At 38.5% G+C, this 27311-nt stretch overlaps 1 long non-coding RNA gene across 1 annotated transcript in view; it reads left to right on the top strand.

Moving 5' to 3' along the window:
* The first annotated feature begins 3879 nt into the window (after positions 1–3879).
* LOC122796009 overlaps positions 3880–27311 on the top strand; it is a 347771-nt gene continuing 324339 nt past the window's right edge. Inside the window, exon 1 of the long non-coding RNA XR_006363883.1 lies at positions 3880–3955. This is a non-coding gene — a long non-coding RNA (uncharacterized LOC122796009). The remainder of the gene's footprint in view (positions 3956–27311) is intronic.

Raw genomic sequence — 27311 nt, 5'->3', positions numbered from 1 at the left:
AGTTAAGCACACACCCAAATAAAGAGGAAGTCCTCTGCATAGACACTGTTCAAATGATGAATGTTAACAGATAGTATTATCTGTCACGAGGTGCTCAAACCCAAGATCTGTAGCCTACTGTGTCTGTGTCACTGCCACTGGAAAAACATGAGCCTCTGGAACAACATGGGCCACTAGTGCAACATGGGCCAATGGAACAACAGGAGCCACTGGAACAACATGAGCCTTCTGGATCAAAATGAGCCACTGGAACAACATGAGCCTCTGGAATAACATGAGCCACTGGAACAACATGAGCCTCTGGATCAAAATGAGCCTCTGGAACAACATGAGTCACTGGAACAACATGAGCCTCTGGAACAACATGGGCCACTGGTGCAACATGAGCCTCTGGAACAACATGAGCCTCTGCATCAAAATGATCCTCTGGAATAACATGAGCCTCTGAATCAACTTGAGCCTCTGAAACAACATGAACCACTGGAACAACATGAGCCTCTGGAACAACATGAGCCTCTGGAACAACATGAACCACTGGAACAACATGAGCCTCTGGAACAACATAAACCACTGGATCAACATGAGCCTCTGGAACAACATGAGCCACTGGAACAACATGAGCCTCTGGAAAAACATGAACCACTGGAACAACATGAGCCTCTGGAACAACATGAACCACTGGATCAACATGAGCCTCTGGAACAACATGAACTTCTGAAAAGATAGGTGTTGAGTTTTCCCTTATGCCCTATATCTACATATCTATCTAGAAAACACAACACATGCATTCCAGTATATCTACATTACCGGCATGCATTTCTTACTATTTTATTCTAGCTCTGTCTACTGAGTAGCTGTTGTAAAGCATAAGAATGACCACCTTTTTCTTATGCTTTGTTTTTTAGTAAGTTATTTGAGCTCAAGCTAACCTATGCAATAGTTTTTAAGATGAAAACTCACTGTTTTTAGACTATTTGGTGGTCAATACTTCCCCACACTGGATAAAAACTGCAGTGAGGCCCAATGACTTTAGGTGAGCAAAGGTTACTCAGTTTAGAAATATTTGTTTCAGTTCCCAATCTAAATGTTATTTTACTGGTACTGAGTTATGTCATAAGAAATAAAATCTGAATCCCACTAAGATTATTACCAAGGTGAGTAAAACAAAATGGTATAACATACCAAGTGCAACTTGTCATGCTTACAGGCAGTTAGTATATACAACGTTTTTCATATATCATATGACATTCATTCCCATTTGTTTTAAAACAGCCTTTATGGAATGATAATTGCTTAAGCCAGGCCTGCTAACAGCATTACATCTTGTAATCCAAAACATACTGTTTAACAGGAAGAAGCCTACAACAGGACTTGGACCACAAATGCAAAAGTGGATCACAGAGATGGAACAGCTCCTTGTATCCCCATCTGGAGCAGATTATAGAACCCTCATACCTCACTGTGGGTGCATATTGTGAAGATGGGTTATTGGTTTGGCTTGAAATGGTCTGCAAACTGATTGCCTAGTACTTACCTGTGAACTTGTGATACTATGAAAATATGAACCTATGTCTTTAAATGTCTGAGTGCAATACTATTATTTTAAATGTCATCATCTTAGTATCTTCACCTAATGCTTAGATATGGGTTCATTATTTGTAAGGGATACGGTAACCTTGCTTAGAATCTTAATAGTTATGTTTATTTTTTTCTGTGCCTCTACACATCAGGCTGTTATGATGTGTATTGAAAAGTATTACGTATTATGATTACCTGAATGGGCTCTAATCTTTACTTCATCCAATCTGTCATTCCTTTCCTGATCTGTCCCTGTTCTATGCTCAGGTAAGAATCTTCAACAAAGGAAGACTAGAGAATAAAGAAGTGTAGATGTATCTACATAGGTTACACAAGCAATAATGCCCTCCAGGGTGTGTGTTAATGTGTAATTAATGCCCACCCAGGGGTGTTGTAAGGCCCGATGCCACAGAGTGAGGGCCTCTACACCCTTGGAAGGGTATTGATTATACATTAACATACACCCTGGAGGGCACTATTGCTCTTAGAGTATGAGTTCACTGTAAAATTGTTGTGTTTTTCTTACTTATTTATATTTATTTTATTTCTATGTTATTTTTTTATGTATATGGAATGTAAAATAGTTCCTCCACCTAATGTTTCTAAGTTGATGTAGTATATGTAAATGGTGTTAGAGGAAGCATTTTACATCAAAAATATATCATTTAAAAATATCAAGATATTTGTTTTATTTTTTGGTGTCTTACTGCTAAAATATTTTTTTTTGACAGTCAATTGGGGATTGAAGTCACTAAATGATATACATTTGACTTTCAGATTTTATTTCCATCAGAAAATTCATGTTAACACAAATCCTTTTATTAAACTTACTTTCTATGTATTTATTTATGTATTTATTTATTTTTATTTAAAATATGTTCCTATTTTGGAGCCTTTGTTTCCCCTTTATTTCAGGCTTTATCCACATTTCTTAAGCTAAAAGGTGGAGAGGTGTGCAAACCTCTTACTGCTGCTGCCAGTGTTTCATCATTTTACTGTCTCTCCCTCTGTCACACAGACACTGCCCCCCCACCACTCATACACCCTTGCCCTTCAGAAAATGCATGCTAACTATAGCCCTATTATTGCAGCCAATTCACGATTTTTTTGTAAACAGGAATATGCTCCGATTTTGAGCCTTTGTTGTCCCTGAATTTTACATTTATTCATTTAGCTAGTATAATAGAAGAGAGGTAAATAAACCTCTTGAATGCTACTGCTGCCAGTGTTGGATTGGTCTCACTCTTCACACTGTCACACACAGACAGCTCGCTTTCATGTACTCACTCTTCACACTCTCAACGGGAGACCAGAAAACGCAAAGCTAATGAAAAAAGAACTACAACTCTTCAAAAACACAGTTATGCAAAGTGGCGTAGTTTCAAACATAACAGTCCTACTATTATAAGTATTGCAATTAGTACAAATACAACTGATTTGGTGCAGTATGGTCCTACATCCAGCCAGCGATCTTTTGATAACCACTTTATCCTTTGCAGCATCACAGGAATTCTGGAAGTTATCCCTGTATCCAAAACATGGAAGACTTTGAAGGTTATTCAGGATGTAGTGCTATTCAGTCATAAAACTCATATACTAACTAATGGGCATATGTACTCACACACACCGTGTATGCACCTATGAGTAAGTGGGAAGATTGCCAGTCAACTTACTGAACGTCTTTAGGATGGAGGAAGAACGGAGAGCAACCAGAATTGTCCAACAGGGACATGGAACAGCATGCAGACTCCACACAGAAATCACACTAGCCTGAGTATCCAACTGGAAAATCCGTTACTTTGAGGCAATGATACACCTCAGCATACCAGTGTGCTGTGTTTACAGATCGGTAAGCTGTCATTATGTGATAAAATGTTTGGCTGTGGTAGTTATTGGCAAAGCATGAAACTAATATTTTTATTCATACTTGTATATAAGTGGTAGAAAGTACAGACTTTGGTATCCACCACTTTAGCAATACATAGAACCAAGTTTTTTTATTTTTTACAATAATGTACAATAATTGCAAGAGAGTCAGACACATTCACTAGATAGAGCTGGTACACACCAGGAGGTCATAGTGATGAACAAGAGAAAGTAAAAGTATTACCCCTTTAAATGCTTGAGCAGTAATATGAAAAGCATGCAACAATTTTAGTTTGCTCAACAACCATAGCACATCAGACCTATGAGGTATATCAAAAGACCAAGTGTAAAGAAAACCATGCTCTGTACAGTGCATTCACCTCATAACAGCATTTTCACTTAATCTCATTGTATGTTTTTTTTGCTTTAATGTAGATATTATCCTGTCATGTCAAAGCTGAGAGGAGTCAAATACTATGATTTCCAAAAGACGATGTGAATATCGATAAAGGTACGACAAAACGGAAACTCTTATCTAGCACCATTTCTTTTACTTAATTTGAAATGAAATGAAAAAGTCATGAATATCTTAGAAATAAAATGGAGTTTGCCATCAACAGTATAAGCATTAATTCCATATATGATTGTCACCTGACCATAGCTTCAGCACATTAGCTCTCCAACTAAGACTATAACCTTACTAAAATTGCAACAGAACTGCATTTTCTGCCGCCAGAAAATTAACAACATTGCTGAAAAATGTCTGGTATGACAAGAACAAAAGCTGCATTTCTTTCTAATATAAATTCCAGAAGCTGATTTGAAGTATATAAAAAGACTGCCTTAAGGGGAGAAATAATGGTGGCACTGGTTACTTTACAGGAAAATGATGTCTGACTGAAGTGAACTTTAACAAAGAATTCCAGCAATTTATGGCTTTCTTGCAAAAATTAGCAATTAAGCCGATTCTCTTTGGGCCGCTTCTACCCCTCAACATGATGTAGCACAGACTGTGGTTAATCAGCTTGAAGAAAAGTTTTAAGGAATAGAAATGTCTGTAACAGCCATGGTTAAGAGAATGCATGAGAATGACTAGTAGTCATTGAGGTTATTCAGAAAAAAATATATGTCCACCATGCAGCATTAAATAGTATAATGAATTTAGCATGACGCATCCAAGCATGCATTAGACACGTATGAGTGCTGGCACAGCTTGATGATGCCATGGACAATGCTGTATAGTTAGCCTTCATGGGGCATGTTAATGTCAGTAACCATGCTGCTGGAATGACTTCTTATTAGTCTTATGATTCAATGGAAGCCATCAGGACGTGGCATGCCTAATGTTATACATGCTCATATGTGCAGTGACGCATCGCATAGTTGCAACATGGGTACTGCAGGCAGCCCGAACAAGGGCACCAATGCAAAGTGCCAACTCATTTTATCATATAAATTTGAGTAGAAAAGGGAAGATAGTACATGCAGAAATAAGGAACAGCAAGCAGAGCAACAAACAAAGTGATAAGAAGGAGCAACAACGGGTGTAAGGAATACATCTTTGTGGGTATGGATATTGACTGCTTTTAAAAAAATTGTAGAGGAGAAAGGTGGCAAGATGAAAATGTAGATGGGATAGTCGGTGGGTTAAGAAACATAAAGCAGATAAAGACTGACAGGAGAGGTAATGATGCACAAGGGAAGCAACAATGGAAATACAAGAACTGACTGAGGTCAGACAACTGGTGATGGGAAGGACTGGCCAAAAAGAGTGGCTAGGAAGTGATATAAACAAAATGTCGGCAGATAGAGTAGAGGAGAGGGTGGAAGGTTGGGGAAGGAGTGGAGGATAGGGTGGAAGGTCTTCCAGTCCAACCCAGATTGAACCTGCACTGATGTCAATCACCTCTCTGTCTGATGTCATGACTGCATTTGCTGGGCCACCAGAAAGAACAAAACAGGCAATAATCTGCACAATATATCCATTGCACCGGAAGGCAATTAGAGCTATAGCTGCAAGTCTAATGTACATTAGCAAACCAAAAAAAAAAAAAAAATCTGTCTGCAAAATAAATTGGGTCGCTCTCCCTCGCCTCTGGATCAGATTCCCATGGATCAGTATATTTGGTTCTGCCCTGCTCACCAGAATAAGTGATGCTGGTGGCATTCTTCAGTGCCCCAGAAAACTGGTGTCAGGCTTAATTTTATATGGGAGGGGCATCATACTCTTTCAGCATGTGCTTGCTATTGTCTCTGTACAACACTTGAAGGAAGATCTTATAACCCTGCTGCCTGACATGCAAGCCTTGCCAGACTCAGTACCTGCAAAGGCCATATATCTATTACGTCTAATTCTGGAGGAAAATGGTGGTCTGGTGCTCATGGCCACATGTACTGGACACCATATGACATGCACTGAGGAGGAAACGTAGTAGTACAATGCACTTCAACAACAGTGGTGTGATGGAAATTGACAGTTGTAAGGCCAGGCCTTTAAATGGCGGTGCATGGATGCACACCGTACATGACATCCCAGTCTGGGAATGGGCAAACTTGAGCACTATAACGTGGGCAATTGCTGAGGGTGCATACCATTAAAGGCTTGATTCAGACAGGATCTTAATTAATTACCACTTTAACATAATTCATGTGCTATAAGTCCGATTTTTACTTTGATAAAAACAGTCACTATATTTTAGGAGGTCCCATTAGACTGAGCAACACAGAAAATTACAATATAGTGGGAAAGAGAGGGTACTGCCATATAGACAATCTAATACCAGACCTGACTATTAGTAATGGACTTGACTACTCACTGACCACAGAAGAGTGCATGGAAACAATAGGAACAATAACAGAGTAAGGGACTGAGTGAGACGACTTTTCAGGACATGACAGTGAACAAACATGCTGGGGGAACATTATGACAGGGTGCAGGCAGGAGAGGTTGCAATACTGCTGGGATCTGAATATTACAAAAGGCATGAAAGCATAGCTTGCAATTCTGCTGAGGAGGGTCTGTTTTCAATCTAACAGGCCACAGGAAACATAGATAAACCTGACAATTATTCTGGTATGTAGGATCCATAGCAGCGTTTCATATACACAGAGACTGCATGACATGCGTTAGGGGATATAAGACCTCCAGTACATCTGCATGACATGCCTCAGGGGATATGAGGCCTCCAGTATATCTGCATGACATGCCTCAGGGGATATGAGACCTCCAGTAAATCTGCATGACATCATGCCTCAGGGGTATATGAGACCTTCAGTACATCTGCATGACATGCCTCAGGAGATATGAGTCCTCCAGTACATCTGTGTGACATGCTTCAGGGCATATGAGGCCTCCAGTACATATGCATGACATGTCTTATGGGATATGAGGCCTCCAGTACATCTGCATGACATGCCTCAGGGGATATGAGGTCTCCAGTATATCTGCGTGACATGCTTTAGGTGATATGAGGCCTCCAGTACATCTGCATGACAAGCCTCAGGGGATATGAGGCCTCCAGTACACCAGGCACAGACTGTGCAGTTATCACAGGTCTGATGGACAGCAAGCATGCCTAATATGAACACACTGTGGTACATTATCTGAATGACTACACAATAGAAGCATTCAAGACTGTGGTTACTGTGAGGGGGTAAGGGATGATACTGAGTCAATTGATAGCTTGTCTGGGCAATCATTCATTCACACACACACACACACACACACACACACACACACACACACACACACACACACACATACACAGACACACACTTATGCATACATACACTAGACCATATGTGTATTCCATAAGTGTACACGTCTCATCATGGGGCTGAATGAACAGAAATGAGTGTAAAGGTTCACTGCATATGAGGCAGAAGTGCTACAGCAGGCTGTATGTACACAGGGCATGCAATTTCTTAAGGTGCGTAAAGCAGACAAGCCCTTCCCTGACAAGAACTGGAAGGGACTGGTGCAGGATATAAATGCTATTGACAACTAAAAAAAGACAATAGTACAGGTATGTCAGAAGATCAAAGATATGTTACAGCATATAGGGCCAGGGCATTGGAAACTGCCAGCAACAGAGTGGCCAACTGCAGTGACCCAGCAACACAGAGGCATCACTCACCAGGCAAAGCAAGGAAACCTGTAAACTTGGTGCTGATGGCTGTATAAGGGAGCTGGGCTTGGGGCAACTCCCTTTGTGTATGTAGGGGGATGCAACAGGACTGAAGTAGAGCTATACATCCCAGACTTGCAACTGTGAAAGATTTTGCTATCTGTCACCCAGGAGCACTGGGGTTGCAAACACAGCAAACTGCACCTCAAGGAATATATGTGCCCATAGACTATGAATAATTTGATATCTAGCAGTATGTATGCCACATAGGGAAGGGAGATAATGGCATGCCACATAGGGATGGCAAATAAGGACAAGCTCCAGTATTGTGACTGACTTGTTGTTTTTATGCATCATACTTTCCATTGAGAGAGGATCCAGCACACCAGGTCAGATCTTACTTGATGCCGGGGCATCATTGGAGGCTGAAATGATGGTACGATGCAAAAGGCACAGTCCAATGACAAAGTGGCACTATCAGGAATGTTAAAATGGCAACAGACGCACACACACCTCATCCTTGGCTGAAATTATGGTGGTAGACAGGCAAGAAAAAACTCACAAAATCCTTCGTGTTCTGTGAAGAATATCCTATCCAAATCAGTCCAACCAAAGATACACATGTATCACTAACACAGACAGCACCAGTGGCCCATACCACCTCTAAGGTACTTGCATCCATCATAGAGAAGAGGTGACTAGTTGGTCATCACAGCCCTGAAACCAGGGCATTTCAAGAAATGGATATCACCCTTGGCATCAATCACTAGATGTGTAGGTCAGTGATCCAGACCCAGAGCACTGGTATTTATACCATGTGAGAGATGCTGAGTGTACTGTATGGCCTGCATATAGAACCACAATCACTACAGAGACTGTAAGACATCCTGCAACTCATGCAGTCTGTACCTGCATACAGGGCTCTTGAGTGGTCATGGCTGTAGAGGGCATTTGTGGCCCTGGTGTCAGTCACAAATGTGAGATGCAGGAACCTAGACTCTATGGCTGTGCTAGAGAATGTATGCACACTGCACAATCACCTGACAGACTTATGCATATGGCCCACATCATTGCAGAAACAGCTTTATTTTCCACACTGTCCACAGAAGCTTCAGTGCCTTAACCTGGACTGACCCATGGTCGTAGATGACACTCTTCAGGTTCCACAAAAGGAACATCTCCATAGGGGAGGAAAATCATTGTCCTGCAATTCAATGCCATCATGCTATTCTGTAGCCCTACTTGAGCAACACATAGCATACCTGTTCCTGGGGTTGTAGATGTGAACATTCTGGTGGAATGCCACCTGTGGGTCAGTTAGTAGCAGGATTGCCATACCTGCTGCTGAAATGATACTTCATCCCTTTGATAGTATGCCTCCAATCCAGACACTTCATAGCCGCCTAATACACCCAACTAGCATTCTGTTCCTGTAAGCTCCATGCTATTACAAGAGGATGTGATCTTTAACTTCTCTCATATTCTAGCCATGTGCATGGTTGCAGCTTTCATAAGTCATAAACTGTCCACCTATGATAGTGTTGTTGGCCCTTTCACTTTTTCCCTTAGCACCTGTATAATTGATGACTGTGTGACCACCTGTGGGTCAGCAGCAGGATTGCCAAACCTGCTGCTGAAATGACACTTCATCCCTTTGATAGTATGCCTTCAATCCAAACACTTCACAGCCGCCTAATACACCAACTAGCATTCTATTCCTGTAAGTTCCATGCTATTACAAGATGATGTGATCTTTAACTTCTCTCATATTCTAGCCATGTGCATGGTTGCAGCTTTCATAAGTCATAAGCTGTCCACCTATGATAGTGTTGTTGGCCCTTTCACTTTTTCCCTTAGCACCTGTATAAATGATGATGATTGTGTTCTGCCCACCCTCACGCTTATGTCATTACAGTTAAGACTGATATACAGATTGGCCAGTTGATATATTATACTGCATAAACTGGTTTTGTTATTGCATGCATCAGTTTTATTCTGGCGTATAGCTGTTGACCAGATACCACCTCTTTGCCTTTGAAATGATGTATTACAGACACATCTGTCTCAGATGGGCTACTGCCACAGCTGATTATATTGATGTATCCTCACCCAGATTCCCTTGTACTGCTACCAGAGGTATGCCTGGTTGTGCTACAATATCCTGTCATTTCAACTGCTTTCATAGAACCATATTATGTAGCATGGTACATGTCACACATAACTTTGTGCTGGTTTGTAGATCATATTGCAATTCACTGCTACATATATCCAAGCAAAAAAGGGCTTCCATAGTTTGACCACACATTTGATAATATTCCATGCCTCTTGCAGTGCATTGGGACTGTGAATACTATTGGGGCTGTGAATAGGGGTCATAAGCCATGGTTCTAAAGCATGCTCTGCATCACTTATAACACTAATCAGTGGACATTATTATGAGTGGTTTGGTACCTAGATTTATAGGACGTAACTACTGGGTACTGTGTGGATGGCGATGTCTACAGTTTAAAGTCACCCCATAGGAGCCACTGGTAAAGGCTGCATATGTGCTAGATATAGAAATCATGGAAACTGCCTGGATGGTGCATAGAGATATTGTATATACTACCATGTATATAATACAAAACCTAGTTGATGGACTGGAAATTCTTCTGGCATATATACCAGATGTCATGTGAAACAGATAGGTCCTTGATAGCAACATGGCTGTAGTCAAAGGTCCCCTGGACATCAGTGATATGATTCATGTCATAAAATGTTCTCTACTCTACCCTGCTATCTGTGGAAACAAATATGTTCCTCCACATGTTGCAGCATCATGGTGTTGGAGTCACAAGGCTAATGCCTGCAAAATTCCTAATGTGCCCCCTGTCAGACACTGAAAGGTTCCTCCATCAAGGATAATTAATGTTACACAATAATTGTGTCCAATGGGATTAGCTATTCTAGGAACCCTTCTCTATTCTATGTGAGAACAACATGTGTTCTCTAATTCCCATATGCTGCTTCACTCTGTCCACATGATAGAGGTTGTCAGTGCCTTCACTGCAGAGGTGATATAATGTCAAACACTGATTGTCTTATGCAATGGGAGGAAAAGTTCACAATCCTGAGAATAATGACTCTTAAGACAGTCATTAACACATGGTTAGCATATTAGCACAAGCAATACTTCTATGCCTTGAGAAATTTAAGTGTTCGGAATAAATGATTGCTATAGTTTGTCACACTAATTTTGTTATTGTTGTTGTTAAGCCTTGTCACTACTTTTTTCAGCACCTGCCCACATGATGCCTCTCATTAGCATATTGATTTTCATTTGAATGTCAATATGCACTCATTAGCATACAATGCATAACACGCTACTTGTACAGGAGTATGATCATGCTACATGTATATCAGAATCACATTTTTGTTCACTGTATGTTTCACATGATGTGATATTTGTTTCTGAATACCCTATGTTGATCATCATCATCTTCTTTCGGCTGTTCCCATTAGGGGTCGCCACAGCAGATCACCTGTTTCCATTTCTTCCTGTCCTCTGCATCTTGCTGTGTCACACCAACCACCTGCATGTCCTCTCTCACCACATCCATAAACCTTATCTTAGGCCTTCCTCTTTTCCTGTTACCTGGTAGCTTCATCCTTAGCATCTTTTCCCAATATACTCAGCATCCCTCCTCAGCACATGTCCAAACCAATGTAATCGTGCCTCTCTGGCTTTGTCTCCAAACCTTCCAACCTGGGCTGACACTCTAATATACTTATTCCTAATAATGTCCACCCTCGTCACACCCAGTGCAAATCTTAACATCTTTAATTCTGCCACATCCAGCTGAAACTCCTGGCTTTTTGTCAATGCCACTGTCTCCAACCCATATAACATTGCTGGTCTCACTACCCTCTTGTAGACCTTCCCTTTCACTCTTACAGGTACTCGTCTGTCACAAATCACTCATGACACTCTTCTCCACCCACTCCATCCTGCCTGTACTCTCTTCTTCACCTCTCTTCCACACTCACCATTACTCTGAACTATTGACCCCAAGTATTTAAACTCATCCACCTTCGCCACCTCTACTCCTTGCATCCTCACCATTCCTCTATCCTCCCTCTCACTCACACACATATATTCTGTCTTAGTCCTGATAACCTTCATTCCTCTTCTCTCTAGAGCATATGTCCATCTCTCCAGGGTCTCCTCCACCTGTTCCCTACTCTCACTACAGATCACAATGTCATCTGCAAACATTATAGTCCACGGGGACACCTGTCTGATCTTGTCTGTCAAGCTGTCTATCACCATTGCAAATAAGAAAGAGCTCAGACCTGATCCTTGATGCAACCCTACCTCCACCTTAAATGCATCCGTCACTCCCACCGCAGACCTCACCGCTGTCACACTACCCTTGTACATATCCTGTACAACTCTTACATACTTTCTGACACTCCTGACTTCCTCATACAATACCACAACTCCTCTTTAGGCACCCTGTCATATGCTTTCTCTAAGTCTACAAAAACACAATGCAACTCCTTCCGACATTCTCTGTACTTCTCCATCAACACTCTCAGAGCAAAGATCGCATCTGTAGTGCTCTTTCCTGGCATGAAATCATACTGCTGATCACTAATCATCACGTCCCTTCTTAACCTTGCTTCCCCTACTCTTTCCCATAACTTCATGCTGTGACTGATCAATTTTATCCCTCTGTAGTTACTACAGCTCTGCACATCACCCTTATTCTTAAAAATTGGTACCAAAACACTTTTTCTCCATTCCTCAGGCATCCTCTTACTTTCCAAAATTTCATTAAACAATCTAGTTAAAAACTCCACTGCCATTTCACCTAAACACCTCCATGCTTTCACAGGTATGTCATCTGGGCCAACAGCCTTTCCATTCTTCATTCTCTTCATAGCTATCCTTACTTCCTCCTTGCTAATCCATTGTACTTCATGATTTACTATCCCTATATCATCCAACCTTCTCTCCCTCTCATTCTCTTCATTCATCAACCCCTCAAAGTACTCTTTCCATTTCCTCAGCACACACTCCTCACTTGTGAGTATGCTTCCCTCATTATCCTTTATCACCTTTACTTGCTGCACATCTTTCCTAGCTCAGTCCCTCTTCTAGCCAATTGGTGCAGGTCCTTTTCTCCCTCCTTAGTGTCCAACCTTTCATACAGCTCTTCATATGCCTTATCCTTAGCCTTTGCCACCTCTCTCTTTGCCATGCACCTCATCTCTTTATACTCCTGTCTACTTTCTTCATCTCTCTGACAGTCCCACTTCTTCTTTGCCAACCTCTTTCTCTGTATACTCTCCTGTACTTCCTCATTCCACCACCATGTCTCCTTGTCGTCCTTCCTCTGTCCAGATGTGATACCAAGCATCTTTCTAGCTGTCTCCCTTACTAGCTGTGCTGTAGTTACCCAGATATTTGATAACTCTTCACTGCCACCCAGTGCCTGCCTTAACTCATCCCTGAACTCCACCTCACAATTACCCTTTTTCAATTTCCACAACTTGATCCTTGGTGCTGCCCTCACACTCCTCCTCCTCTTCTTGATCACCAACGTCATCCTACAAACCACCATCCTATGCTGCCTAACAACACTTTCTCCAGTCACCACTTTACAGTCTCCAATCTCCTTCAAACTGGCCCTCCTACATAAGATATAATCCACCTATGTGCATCTTCCTCCACTCTTGTATGTCTCCCTATGCTTCTCCCTCTTGTTAAAATACGTATTCACCACAGCCATGTCCATCCTTTTAGCAAAATCCACTACCATCTGACCTTCTGCATTCCTTTGTTTAATACCATACCTATCCATCACTTCCTCATCCCCTCTGTTTCCTTCAACAACATGCCCATTGAAATCTGCTCCAATCACCACTCTCTCACCCTTGGGTACAGTCATCACCACTTCATCCAATTCACTCCAAACTTTTTCTTTCTCATCCATTGTACATCCAACTTGTGGAGCATATGCACTAACAACATTCATCATTACACCATCAATTTCCAGCTTCATAAACATCACTCTATCAGACACTCTTTTCACTTCCAAAACACTCTCAGCATATTGTTCCTTCAGAATAACTCCTACACCATTTCTCCTCCCATCCACACCATGATAAAATAATTTGAACCCACCTCCGATACACCTAGCCTTACTCCCCTTCCATCTGGTCTCTTGCACACACAATATGCCAACCTTCCTTCTGTCCATCATATCAGCTAGCTCTCTCCCTATACCAGTCATACTGCCAACATTCAAAGTTCCGACCCTCACTACCACAGTCCTAGCCTTTCTCCTCTCCTCCTGCCTTCGGCCATGTCTTCTGCCTCTTCTCCTCCTTCGGCCAACAGTAGCCCAATTTCCGCCAGCACCCTGTAGGCTAACAGTACTGGTGGTGGTCATTGTTAACCCGTGCCTCGACCGATCCGGTATACCCTATGTTGTTCCTTCTCAAACCCAAAACTTGTTCAAGAAGCCAAATAAAAAAGCAGCAGTGCAGGATGCAATAATTTACAAAGATAAAGTATTCGTACCAGAAGTAGTTCTCAGTTTAAGTTCGAAGATGGTAAGTGTGATCTTTGGGACTGTGAAAAAAAGTGTGCTTATGGTAAGTCTAAAATTGATGCATTTTTTAAACTGCCCTTTGTCCAAATCACAGCAGTTCTGGATTTCACATATCTGAGTAGTCAGATTGTGGGAGATTGCAGTCTCCGACATGATGGTGCATGTGGGCTCATTCCTCTAGAAAAGACACTTTCAAAGCATAATGGTGGCTTTTCAATTTAATACTACTCCTCTTGAATTGTATTTAAATTTTCCTTCTTTTGGGACACACTCTATCAAGTCTCAATCTTCCAATAAAGTGCCTTGTAGAAGGTAAGAAGGTAACAGACATAGCAAGCTGGTTAACTACATATACAGCTACTTCAATGAATTGTCTAAAGCTCTTATTCCATGTCTGATACACACACACACACACATATATATATATATATATATATATATATATATATATATATATATATATATATATATATATATATATATAATGTGTGTGTGTGTGTGTTTGTGTGTGTATGAGTATTTCGGGATGCATGGTTCGGCCTAAAAAGGCCCGTGTGATCGTTAGCCATGAACATATAGTGGATATAAAAAGTGTACACACCCCTGTTAAAATGCCAGGTTTTTGTGATATAAAAAATGAGATCACAATAAATAATTTCAGAACTTTTCCCACCTTTAATGTGACCTATAACCTAAACAATTCAATTGAAAAAGAACAAGCAATCAGAGGCAAAATGCACTTTTTCAGTGCAATGCAGAAGGAAAGGCAATAAATCAAAATGTCAACAAAAGCACACTTTAAACTGCTTATACAAGTGTGATGTTTCAATAAAAGTGCTTAGCTTTGGCTGGATGGAACCAGATACAAGAATAACACTTCTGAGGCACAGGCAAGCATGCCAAACATTCTGATGATAATGAAGTCTCCTTGTATTTTTGGAAAGAAAACACTAATCTTAGTCCTTTTAGACTGGCTGATTTCTTTTTTGTAATGTCAGTCATACAGCGTTTTGGAAGCATTTGAACCTTGTTTTTTTGGTTTATAATGTTGAGCTCATTTACTCGTTCTTTTTACTGCAACGACATATTGTCCAGCTTCTTTATTTGTGGTACTGTTAATTTTCAATACCTTTTCAATAAAACAATATAAACCAAAAAAACTTAAAATGCCTTTCAAGATTCTCCACTTAGACCCTGGTGTACATGTCTATTCATATTAAAATGTAACAGTAATACGTGGTTTTCTGAGACCTTCAGATTCCTTGTTCCCCTTTGGTAGGACTGTTGCCATTGCCTCTTCCTCTATCTTAGAGTATTATCAACATCCATAACTCAGTTAAAAAAGCAAGCTAAAAAAATCTTTGTTTGAAATAAAATCTTCAGGTCTACAATATTTTACTGGGTGCCTTATTCAGACCATAAGCTTTCCAACTGTTCATCTTATGTACTGCACTACATATCCCTACCTTTGAATGTTGCAGTCAAGCATCTTTCTCTGTTCCTTAGAATTCTTAGTGCATAACTACTCTGCCATCCATGGTGAGCAATGCACCATGTCCTCATCCCTAGCATATATGTCCACATTCAAGTTGGCCAACAGATCTGATATCCCCTTTGTATCTTTTGAGAACTTTAACATGGCAATCCTACTTTTATTCATTTTCTTCTTTAAAGTTGGATTCCAAAAGTTTAACATGTCTGTTTTTCAAAAGCCATCATAGTGGCCCCCACACCTTTTCTGTCATATTTATTTTTAAGTGCTTTGCTACCAGATTTCTTTACCCCAAAGTTGTTTAATGGTTACATAGATCACCAGCTCCATCATCTTTTCTGGGTCCATCTGAGTTCCCTAAAGTGTTTTCTCTACCTAATCCAAACCCTTCAATTCAATTCACTTTTTCTATCTGTATCTTTCCATCATAATTCAGTTTTCCACATTGAATTGAAGGAAAGCCACCAAACTTATAAAAACTGTTAATCTACAGTAGGGTTATGAATTACGACCTACATAACCATGTTCTATAATCAGGAGTGTATATTGGTTCATAGGTGTGTACTAGGCCAAATGCTCTACTTTACAAGCCTAGTCAATAGAAGTGCCCTGGCATCATATCACTGTTAGTTCCCTGTGCCCCTATCAAGTAGAGCCAATGGATTGATCCCTGGGGTGAACTTTCTATTTCCTATCAACTCATCAAGATTTCTCTTGAAAAGGGCCAGTGAAGTGCTCTGCTTGATATATATGGGAAGTCTATTCCAGAGTATGGGCAGTCTCTGGGTTATGAACCTGTCCCTCCAGCATGTTCTGTTGATTGTGTTAATGAGGTTAAGGTCCCTGGAACATGTGGTGCGGAGGGATTGGACTTTCTTTAGGTGTAACATTTCTAACAGGGCTGGGTCAGACATGGCTTTGTAAGTCAAGCAGAGATCACCTCTTAACAGACGATATGAGACAGAGAAAAGCTGGAATTTGTTTTAATTCTATCCATGTAGGGCATGTGTTTAATGCCTAGGATCCTCTTTGTGAGGTACTTTTGTGGCCTTTCCAGCTGTTGCAAGTGTTTAGTGAGGTACATGCCAAATGGGGCATTATACTCAATGATTGGTCTAATGAGGGAAGAGTTGAGAGAGATGATGACCTCTTCATTTCTGGATGCAAAACCCTTGGTAATGAGATGTGCCACACAGAAGGACTTTCTGACCACAGTGGCAATGTGGTGGTCGAAGGAGAGGTTGCTGTCAACTTGTGCCCCAAGATCTCTTATAACGCCCTCAGATTTCAGTAGGCTACTATCAATGTGGTAATTAGTGGGAACTGAGTTTTTCCCAAAGGTAATGACGACGCATTTGTTGGCATTAAACTTAAGGCCATGGTTTTGACTCCAGTTATTGGTCTCAGTGAGGCCTTTCTATAGGATACATCACTTCAGGAGTTAATAATGTCTTCCAGCTTGCAATCATCTACGAACTTGGTCAGCTAGAGTCCCTCCATGTTGGCCTGGACTTCTGAGAAGTAAATGCCAAATAGGAGTGGACCCAGGACCAATCCCTGTGGGACTCCATTTGTGACTGGTCAGCAGTCTGACTTGGAGTCTGCTACTTTCACACTGTGGGCTCTATCTTTGAGCCAATTTTCAATCTACCAATGAAATAGGGGTTGATGTCTAGTTTGGTGAGTCTATCAATAATTCCTGGTGCTCAGCAATCTGCTCCATTACATGTTATGTACTTTATTAAAATCATAAAGCCTATCAACATAGTAGGAAAAAGAAGAAATTGTTAATACCGTGGGCTGGATTCCGTAAAATGTGTACAATCCAGCACATTATGCCGATATCAGTGTAAAAGTTGTGGATAACAATGTAATATGTTAATATGCCACAGTGAACTCAGAATATCTCAGCACACAGTGGAGTATCCCAGTAGTGACAGCACATTGTATATTACTTGCTGGTAATCCTTAAGTAATAAGAAATCACTGCCAAAGCATGATGTACATTAACAAAGTTACAAAAAGAGTCTCACAATCCAAGCAGCCTGACAGTCATAAATACAGTAAAAGTAACATGCAGTAATGTAATCAAATCTAGTGAATTTCACAAGAGTATATATATAAAAAAAAAAGGTCACTGGAACCATGAAGCACTCTCAAGCCTCTTTAATTTGTCCAAAATAAGATATCACAAATTAAAATCCACATGCAAAAGTAAAATCCACAGGTTATCATAAACTTAAATCCACATGCAAGTTAAAAAACTTTAATCTAGTACAGCTTCATCAGGCATAACAATTGGATAAGTAACTAGATTGTGTTGTTGCTTATGAATAGAAGATCATATTGTTGCTTATGAATAAAAGCTCATAGAAACAAAGAAAAGGAAATTACAACTAGACATTAATGACTTTTAAAAAGGGATGTCTTTACTTGGACTAATGATAAAGCTTTGACCAATCAATATCAAGAGGTTTCTAAAATTGTCCAGTCACTTCATGGTAATTCAACCTCTATACCTCCACACAATGTTCATGTGATACCAACATCCTACATTCATCTGATTGGTCAACTAAATAAAAAAAAACTGCCAAAGAAACAGTTAAAAGCCAAACACTGATTTTTTTTCAACCTCTAGACCATCTTCAAATCAGAATTTAAATCATGAATCTTGTTTGACCAATGATAACATTTTAAAGTTGTCACAGTGGCACAATACATTTAATGTCCCAATATCACAGGTGAAAAGAAGTGATACAACTTAAGAAACACAAACTCAAGGACTTAAATTGCTGTGCAGATTGACACTACAGAACAAGATTTACAACATGCCTTTGTGGACATAAACTCAGTTAAAGCACTTGATCCCATTGATTAATCTACTTTGTTAGAGAAACCTTTCCCAATGTCCCAACCTCACCTGCAGAGGACGAATTCGCAATGACAAAGGAAGAAATCATTCTGATGGCCGATAACACAAAGTCAAACAAAGAAATGAAAAAAACTGGTTCATAGGTAGGTACTAGGCTATTGGCCCAAGGGCCTAAGTAAGCCTACCCTCTTTGGGCCCCTGTTGAGCAGAGTCACAGAAGTGATCCCTGGGGTGTATTTCCTATTTCCCATCCACTCATCAAAATTTTTCTTGACGAGTGCTAATGAAGAACTTTGCTTGACATAGATTGGTGTATCTAGTTTTTCTTCCCACACTTTGACTGCAGATGAATTATCTGTTCTAAGTAAATGTCTGAATTTCTTACCTGCTCATATGGCTGACATTGCCAGGATATTAGCTGAATTCTGTAAGATTGTAAGGACGCTGAATCTGAAAGTGTTATTTGAGACTATTCAGGAGACTGAAGTCAAAGTATGTACTTACTCTATTTTATTTATACCATATAACAATAATGTAATTCAAGTTTTTTGAGTGTGCAGTTGAAAGAGATATTTATGGTCTCTATAAGAGACATGATGTTAAGAAATTTTATAATCTTACTACAGCAGAACAATCAGCTATTAAATCATTAATTGATAATGACAATGTTATAATAAAAAACGCTGCCAAAGGTTATTACAAGCTGATTATTATCATTGAACCATGCTAAATATGCTTGCTAGTTCTGACTATGAACAAATATCCAAACATGAATGTAATACTATTATAATAAAAGTTTTTTAAATCACGAAGTAACATGCACACACTTAAGAAAATAGGTGATGATTTGTATAATTATTTAAAGTCGTTGATCCCATCACACCATTTATATATGAGATACCAAAATTACATAAATCTATGTCAAAACCTCCACTTAGACCAATTGTTTCTGCCAGAGGATGGGTGATGGAACCAATATCAAAGTTTTGAAATAAATAGGTAAAAGCTGGTTTTGAACATACTGGCACTATTTTGAAAGATACTTCAGAATTCTTACGACAATTATATGAGTTGTCTTCCAACAAAGATCTTACTAGTTGTATATTTGTCACATTACATATTGATTCTTTATTCACAAACATTCCCAATGATATTGGTATATGTTAAGTTAAAGAATATTTATTGGATTTTACTGAACACATGCAATATTTTATTAATATTCATTATCCCTTGTACTTACTAATAATGTGTTTATCTTTTATAAACAGTTATTTAAACAAAAAAGAGGAGTAGCAATGGGCATCTCTGCCAATAGCTACACAAATATCATTATGTATATCTGGGAATGTCAATTCATTTTATCAACAGATAATAATTTTGTTCTGTTTTATCATTGTCTTGTTGATGACCTCTTTTTTATATGGAAAGGAGATGTTGAGGGTTTTAATGTATTTGATGAATATTATCTAATACAGTCTGTTCTTAAATTCAAGACAACAATATCTACTGACAACATATATTTTTTAGATAGTACAATTTATAAGGAAATGCAGGGAACATTAGGTACTAAATTATATCAAAAATAGCAAAAAAGGAACACGTACTTACATCATAATAGTATCCTTTCCCATTGTATGTTTAATAAGGTAGTAAAAAAGCATCAGTTTCTTAGAGTAGTTAAACTAAACACTTCACATAGTAATATGGAAGTTCAATTAAATAATGCTGTTTCTGATTTTACAGAAAGGGTTTACAACCCTAAAAATCTGGAGAATACATATAAAGAAGTTGTATCACAGAGGGAAACCATAGCTAAGCTTATTTTATCAGTTAATACAATAACTAAACATACTAATAAACATTAAATTAATATACCTAGATGTATGCTCACATTAATGCATATAAAATGAGAGATATAATTTAGAAATAATGGCAAATTTTACAGGAAGTTCCAGAATTAAATCCCATTATATCAGATAGACTGAGTTTTGGATGTAAAAGAAGTCAAAATGTAAAAATATGCATTGTTATAAAGAACAAGCACAAACACATGCATTTAAAACATCTACGGAAAAGGGTACTTTTATATGTGGTAGATGCTCATTATGGAAGTTTGTGTGCACTTCTAATTCCGTTGTTCATCCCATTAAAGGTATGCAATACAGACTTAGAGACTATGGTAACTGTGACACCAGGAATCTTGTTTATCTAGTCAAATGTCAACTATTTATAAAAAGCAAAACTGGAGGACTGCTGTGAGCAAAAAAAACACAAATTTAATGAAGTGCTTTTTATCTGCCTCTATGGACAGACTTCTTCCTGGAAGAAGTCTGTCCATAGAGGCAGATGAAAAATGCTCCGTTTTTACTTTTTATAATCAGTTTGTTTTTTTATTTTCTCATTCTTCTGTGCAAATGTCAGCTATGCCAAACATACTATGTAGGGAAAACTAATCAGAAATTTAAAGTGCGCATTAGGAACTACATTTCCAATATTAAAAGGGAAAATACAATGAATGCTCTATTTAAACATATAAGGGTATAAATCATAATTTTAAGTTTTTAATATTAACAGTGGTACATGACTCAGAGTGATGTGGTAATTTTGTACACCGCACAGAGACAGAGGATCTTTATTCGATACTTCGCATAGGAGCACATTTACTACCAGGCTTAAATGGAAATGTTTCTTTAAAACCATTGTTAGTGGAACTTCAAAAGAAAGTTTAATTGGTTGTGCTGTCATGTGACTGCTTAAATAGCTGCATAGTTACTTACCCAATTGTTATGCCTGATGAAACCTTGCTAGGTGAAAGTTTTCCAACTTGCATGTGAATTTAATTTTGTGACAGCCATCGGGCTTTATTTTGGTGTGTCAATTTTAATTTGTGATATTTATTCTGGAGAAATTAAAGAGGCTTTAGAGTGGTTCATGATTCCAATGACTATTTATTCTTCTATTTACTCTTCTGACAGTCATAAATACATATCTATAACAGAATCTCTCAAGTAAGCTTAAAGACAACTACAGAATATCACCATAAGTCCATTATTATTAAAATATGCTATCAGTTATGTATTCCAATGGAATCCATAAATTTTCTAGCAAAAAAAATAATAGAGGTGATGGGCAATCATGGCCACATCACCACAGCTAACAGTTGCTAATAATGTGTGCAGGACATATTCAGAAATAAAAGGTTCTATCTTCTCTCATATGCCTACAAAAGGGATAATTCAGCAACTTACAGACAATTACTCATCAGTTTACTGCTCCCTTAGATCTGCACTCTATATTAAGTATGTCATAATTTTAGCTACGCTATGTTGCATGATTGTTGATATCTGAAGTATTTTAGGATGTATTCTGTCTGGGATATCTGAAGTATTTTAGGATGCATTCTGTCTGCCTTCTCTTTTATATATGGCTATACTTCAGAGTTCTTAAAGCCATTACTGGTCTTGATGTTTTATCAGAACTTCTTATAACCTTCTGAATTATGCATCATAATTGATGTGATTCAGATCATCAGCTAATCTGGCCTGAACAAAACTTTTTATATGTTTCTGTGAAAGCTATGTACTGCTTCTAATCTTGTCAAAGCTTTTCCATCAGAAAATTCTAATGATGTAGTAAAATTACAGACACACACAAACACACACACACACACACACACACACACACACACACACACACACACAAAAAAAACTTTCTGATTGAAGTGAAGGGAAAATATTAATCTTCTGGGATTTGAACCCAAAAACTGGAATCACCTTCCTAGCAGTTTCCTAAATGAAATGAAAAAGCTCTTATTGGAAATTCAGTGCCTATATATTCAGAGGATCTTGTAAATCCAGCAGTAGTGACACCAGTACAGAGTGTGGAGATATTGGGTTTGAATCCCAAATCATCAGATACTCTTTTCCCCACGTTTTTCAACATGGGTTTGGGGTATTGAGTCAGCTATACCCATCTCTCTCAATTCAGTGCCACTCTCATACCTTCTTTGACACTAATGTCACTTATCTTGGGCAATGAATTCATCTCTTTGCTGGATGTTCCTGTTTCCTCTTGCCTTGTTTCTGTCTCTCCTAGATTTTCTTCACCAAATCATCTTCTGCCTTCTTTTCCATATGCCTGAACCACTCTACTCTGCTCCTTTTGACAATCTCTGCAATAAGAGCTATTCTCGCTTCTGCTCTGATGTCCTCATTTCATTATCTGTCCCACAATGAGCATCTTACCTCTCAACTGTCCACATTTTTGTTGAAAGTTCAGATTTTTATCTGATCCTCATAAAATGTACAGTTTTCTGGCAAATCCATGAGGACTAAAGTCATTAAATAATGACATATATTTGTGTTCAGACTTCATGTCCTTCTGAAAATGCATGATAGCACAGATCCTGTCATTCTAGGAACTTTCTAAGTTTGTGAAAGTGATGTTTAAAATCTCTCCCAATGTTTGGATCTTTTCACCTTCTTTGGCATTCTTCCAAAACACACTAACCCTGACAGTCTGTATCAGTTGACCTCTGATTCTAGAGCTGACCTCTTCATTCTGACTTCCCGTCTCCTCAATCATTCCTCCTAGTCATTTGAAGGTGTTAAATTGTTCCACCATTTTCTACCTCACTTTTTAGTTTCTTCAGATTTCTGCCATCTGCTGTCATGACAACTGTCTTGTCTGAACTCATAGGTTTATAGTAGATTACTTGGTTAATGGCCCTATGGCCTTTACAAGCCTAGCCATGTAATAACCCAAGTACCCTTATTGACCATTGTTAGATAGTCATTGTTAGCAGAGTGATTCTGTGATGAGCACAGATTTCCCCTGTCCATGAGAACTCAGTTTCATCCCAATTGTCTTTAGTTTTGCATTCCATTCCTCATCATTTGCTGACATTCCTGTTCAAGGTTTGCTTGTAGTGCCACATTGTCAGCATATAACAGCTTTATTATCTGTTTCCCCACCTGTTTGTTAATGCAGTATGAACAGCAGAGGGTTCAGAGTTGACAAAACACAGCAACAGCAAAAAAGATAGCAGCAACACACCAAACAGCCAATGCCTTTCTTCACTTTATTGTAAGATCTGTTACCTCGGCAGTTCACCTTCAAGGATCACAATTAATGACTGCACACTGTCAGCTTTTATAGTGAATATTCAAACAATCAATAAAACAATTTTCCAATTAATACACAAAAAACCAATTTAAAGTGACCTAGTGAATAACAAATTTAAACTATGCATCTAAACTAATTTATAAAATACAATGTTATTATACTTCATATGTGAATTGTTTTTAATAAAATATATTTATTTCATGTATATATGTATATATGTAAAATATTTGCTTATTTTTATTTATTTATTTCCTTCCAAACTCCATCATATGCCCAATTCTAAATTTAAACCAAAAGGCCTTAAGGTATTAAACTTAAGAATCATCCTTGTCTCTAACTCTAAAAGTTTATTGGTGATGTTGTCACCACTATAGACAGATGGTCTCCCTAAAATTCCATATTTTAAACTATCAACCTTTCCCTCATGCATTTCCAAAAAATGTTTAGCTACAGGACTGAGCAAATTTGAATTACGAACATCCCTCAAATGTTCCAGAATCCTAACTCTAACCATTCTTTTGGTTTGACCAATATACCAAGTATTATGACAACTACAAGTCAAGGCATATACTACCCCAATGGATTTACAATTGAAATTATGTCTAGGGGTATGGGTGATGTCGTTGATAGAACTAATATTAATAATCCTATCACAAAGACTACAAGAATTACATCTAAATGTTCCTACATTAGCGACCTGGGGGACTATTTTATTGCAACAGTTGTTGTTTAATATATCCTTCAATTTTTTTCCTTTTTTAAAAGAAAATATAATGTGGTATGGAAACAGTTCACCTATGCCTTCATCCTCACATACCAAGTACCAAAATCTTCTCACTAAAGTAACAAATTTTTCAGAGAAAGTTGTGTACTTGGTCACAAAAAATAAATCCTCCACATTTCTTTCCTTTGTTAAGGATTCAGAAATATCACATTCAAAATTAGTGAAATGTCTATCCTTCTTGTTATTCATAACCTTAACCATTGCGTCTGATAACTGTTTTGTATCATACCCTCTTTCCGCTAATCTCAAAAAAACTTCATTTAATTCATAACCCACCTCATTCTTCATGCTTGTATGGGAATAAATTCTTTTAAATTCCCCAAAGGGTAGAGCTTTTAACAAATGGGGGGGTGCATGCTAGAGGCATGCAAAAACATGTTAACCGACGTACTCTTTCTGAATGGTCTGAACTCAATGACATTATCTCCTATGAACAAAGTTAGATCCAAATAGTTAATTTCGTTTCTACTTGTTTCACAGGAAAAAGAAAGATTATGTTCATTGCTGTTCAGAGCCTCAAAAAAATCACAAAATTCATGCATGTCCCCCTTGCAAATAAAAATTAAATCGTCAATGAAACGCTTGTATAAGACTACCTTCTGCTTGAAAAATTCAGTGGGATATATAAATCTCTTTTCAAAAAAATCCATGTATATAACAGCATACGTGGGGGCAAAAGCTGCCCCCATTGCCGTTCCCTTGATTTGTAAAAAATATTCATTATTAAACATGAAATAATTATGTGTTAAACAATACTCTAATAATGAAATTAAGAAATTAGTTCTGGGTCCTTCACCTAATGTATTATTAACGGCCTCTAGCCCCCACCTTTTATCTATATTTGTATAAAGAGATTTAACGTCAATAGTCACCCAATAATAGTCGGAATTCCAACTTAATTTTGAGATGACATCAATTAAATCTTGAGTGTTGCCTATGTGGGCACTGACTTTCTTTAAATAAACTTTTAACTGGGAGTCCAAAAAGATGTTAACATTCTCCATAAAGGAGCCTATCCCAGAAGCTATGGGTCTCCCAGGAGGCTCAACCAAATCTTTATGGATCTTAGGTAAAGCATACAATATAGGTGTGGTAGGGTCTTTGATATACATCTTTTTAACATCACCCTGTGAAAAAATCCTAATCGCTCTCCCTTTTCTAATAAAAATAACAAGCCTTCATTGTATATTTTTAGGGGGTCACCTTCAAGTTTTTGATATTCTTCACCATTGACGAGTAATTTATAAACCATCCTACAATAATTGGGTTTGCTTAAAATAACCCAATTGCCCCCCTTGTCAGCACACTTGAAAATATATTGGTCTTTTAAACCCTTAAGATTTTTTAGGGCTTGCCACTCCTGCCTATTCAGGTTGAAATGTTTCTTTCCCTTACAAAATTCCTTAAATGATGCCTCTATTTCTTTAAGAAGCACCTTTTGAAAAATTGTAATTGCTGGAACTGAAATTGCTGGAGTAAAATTACTTTTGACATTTTTAAACTTTGGCATTTCCAACTTGCCATAACCAGTCATGTAATTTACATTATAAACTCTATCGGTTTCAGAACATGATGAACATTCATTATTTTCTTCAAAAACACAATCATCCTGTTCATAATTGTATATAGATAAATTCATAAGGCTGTCATCAAGTTCAATCTCTCCAGAGTATTTAACATTTTCTACACCTGAAATACGCTGGTTAACAAATTTTTTATAATAAACTCTAAGTAATAATTTCCTAATAAATGCTTTGACTTCCAAGTAAATGTCAGCGAATGTAGGAAAAAAAGTAGGGACAAATTTGCTCCCTTTGCTTAATACGTTAAACATATTATTGTCCAAGTGCAAATCAGACAAATTTACACATAACAGTGGAGATGCATTCGAAGAGTTTCTATGTAAACTTTCTGTCAAACCTTCACTTGTAACGACCCTTACGGCCATTTCTTCCACTCCTTCCCCTGTTCCGACTGTCATTTTGAAAATTCGCATTGTTAGTGGAATTAGAACTGGAAGCTTCACCAACGGTTTCGGAAACATCCCTATTCGAAGCCCGGCTGGCTGTGTCAGTCCTAGCAAAAGAAACATTTTTAACTACAGCATTGTGTTCCGTGGACGAAAAAGAGGAAGCCGAAAACATTTCTTCGTTTGGAACCTCGTGTCCAACTCCTTCCCCTGGATTGGTTGCGTACAGGTTCACGCTGCCAGCTGAAAATAATGCCGGTATCATAGTCCTTTAAGTCCCGGACTAGTTTGGCACGCTTTTTAAGCACTATATCAGCTTCCAATTTACTCATTTTTTCGTTGATATCAACCATTTGAACTCTATAGTTAACTTCAGCTAAGAGTTCATTCTGTAGCGTAGAAATTTCTTGTTTCAATTTGTCATGAGTTCTTTTATTGCGCTTGACTAGTGTGCGAAGCCAACCCAAAGTACACTGCAAGGATGTCTGTTTCCACTCCTCCAATAAATCCGACTCATCATCCAAAAAAGGTGCAGCCGGCAACTTGTCTACTCGAAGCCCCCTCGGCGTGACATTCAGACTAAGATATTTTTCTAATAATCTGGTATCAAAATAAAGGGCGACCTCTTTAGCCATTAATTTATTCAATAGAACAAAACGACCATCTACATCCACATTACCCCTTAAATTCCAGGGATCGTTGTTAGTTTATTTTCTTTCACGTTCTGACACCATCTCCAAAAACGATAAGGTGTCCAGAGCGGAGCTCCGTTCTGAGCTTCCATTATGCGACATAAATGGAGTATAAAATGCAAAATTGTTTGAAAATATACCAAAAGGTTTTAACCTCAAGAGAGGCACGGCTTGGAACAGTTGACAAAACACAGCAACAGCAAAAAAG

Source organism: Protopterus annectens, chromosome 2.part2 (genome assembly GCF_019279795.1).
Source record: "Protopterus annectens isolate FY-2018-M chromosome 2.part2, PAN1.0, whole genome shotgun sequence".
Taxonomy (NCBI): domain Eukaryota; kingdom Metazoa; phylum Chordata; order Ceratodontiformes; family Protopteridae; genus Protopterus; species Protopterus annectens.
This window is presented reverse-complemented; position numbering and strand designations above follow the sequence as displayed.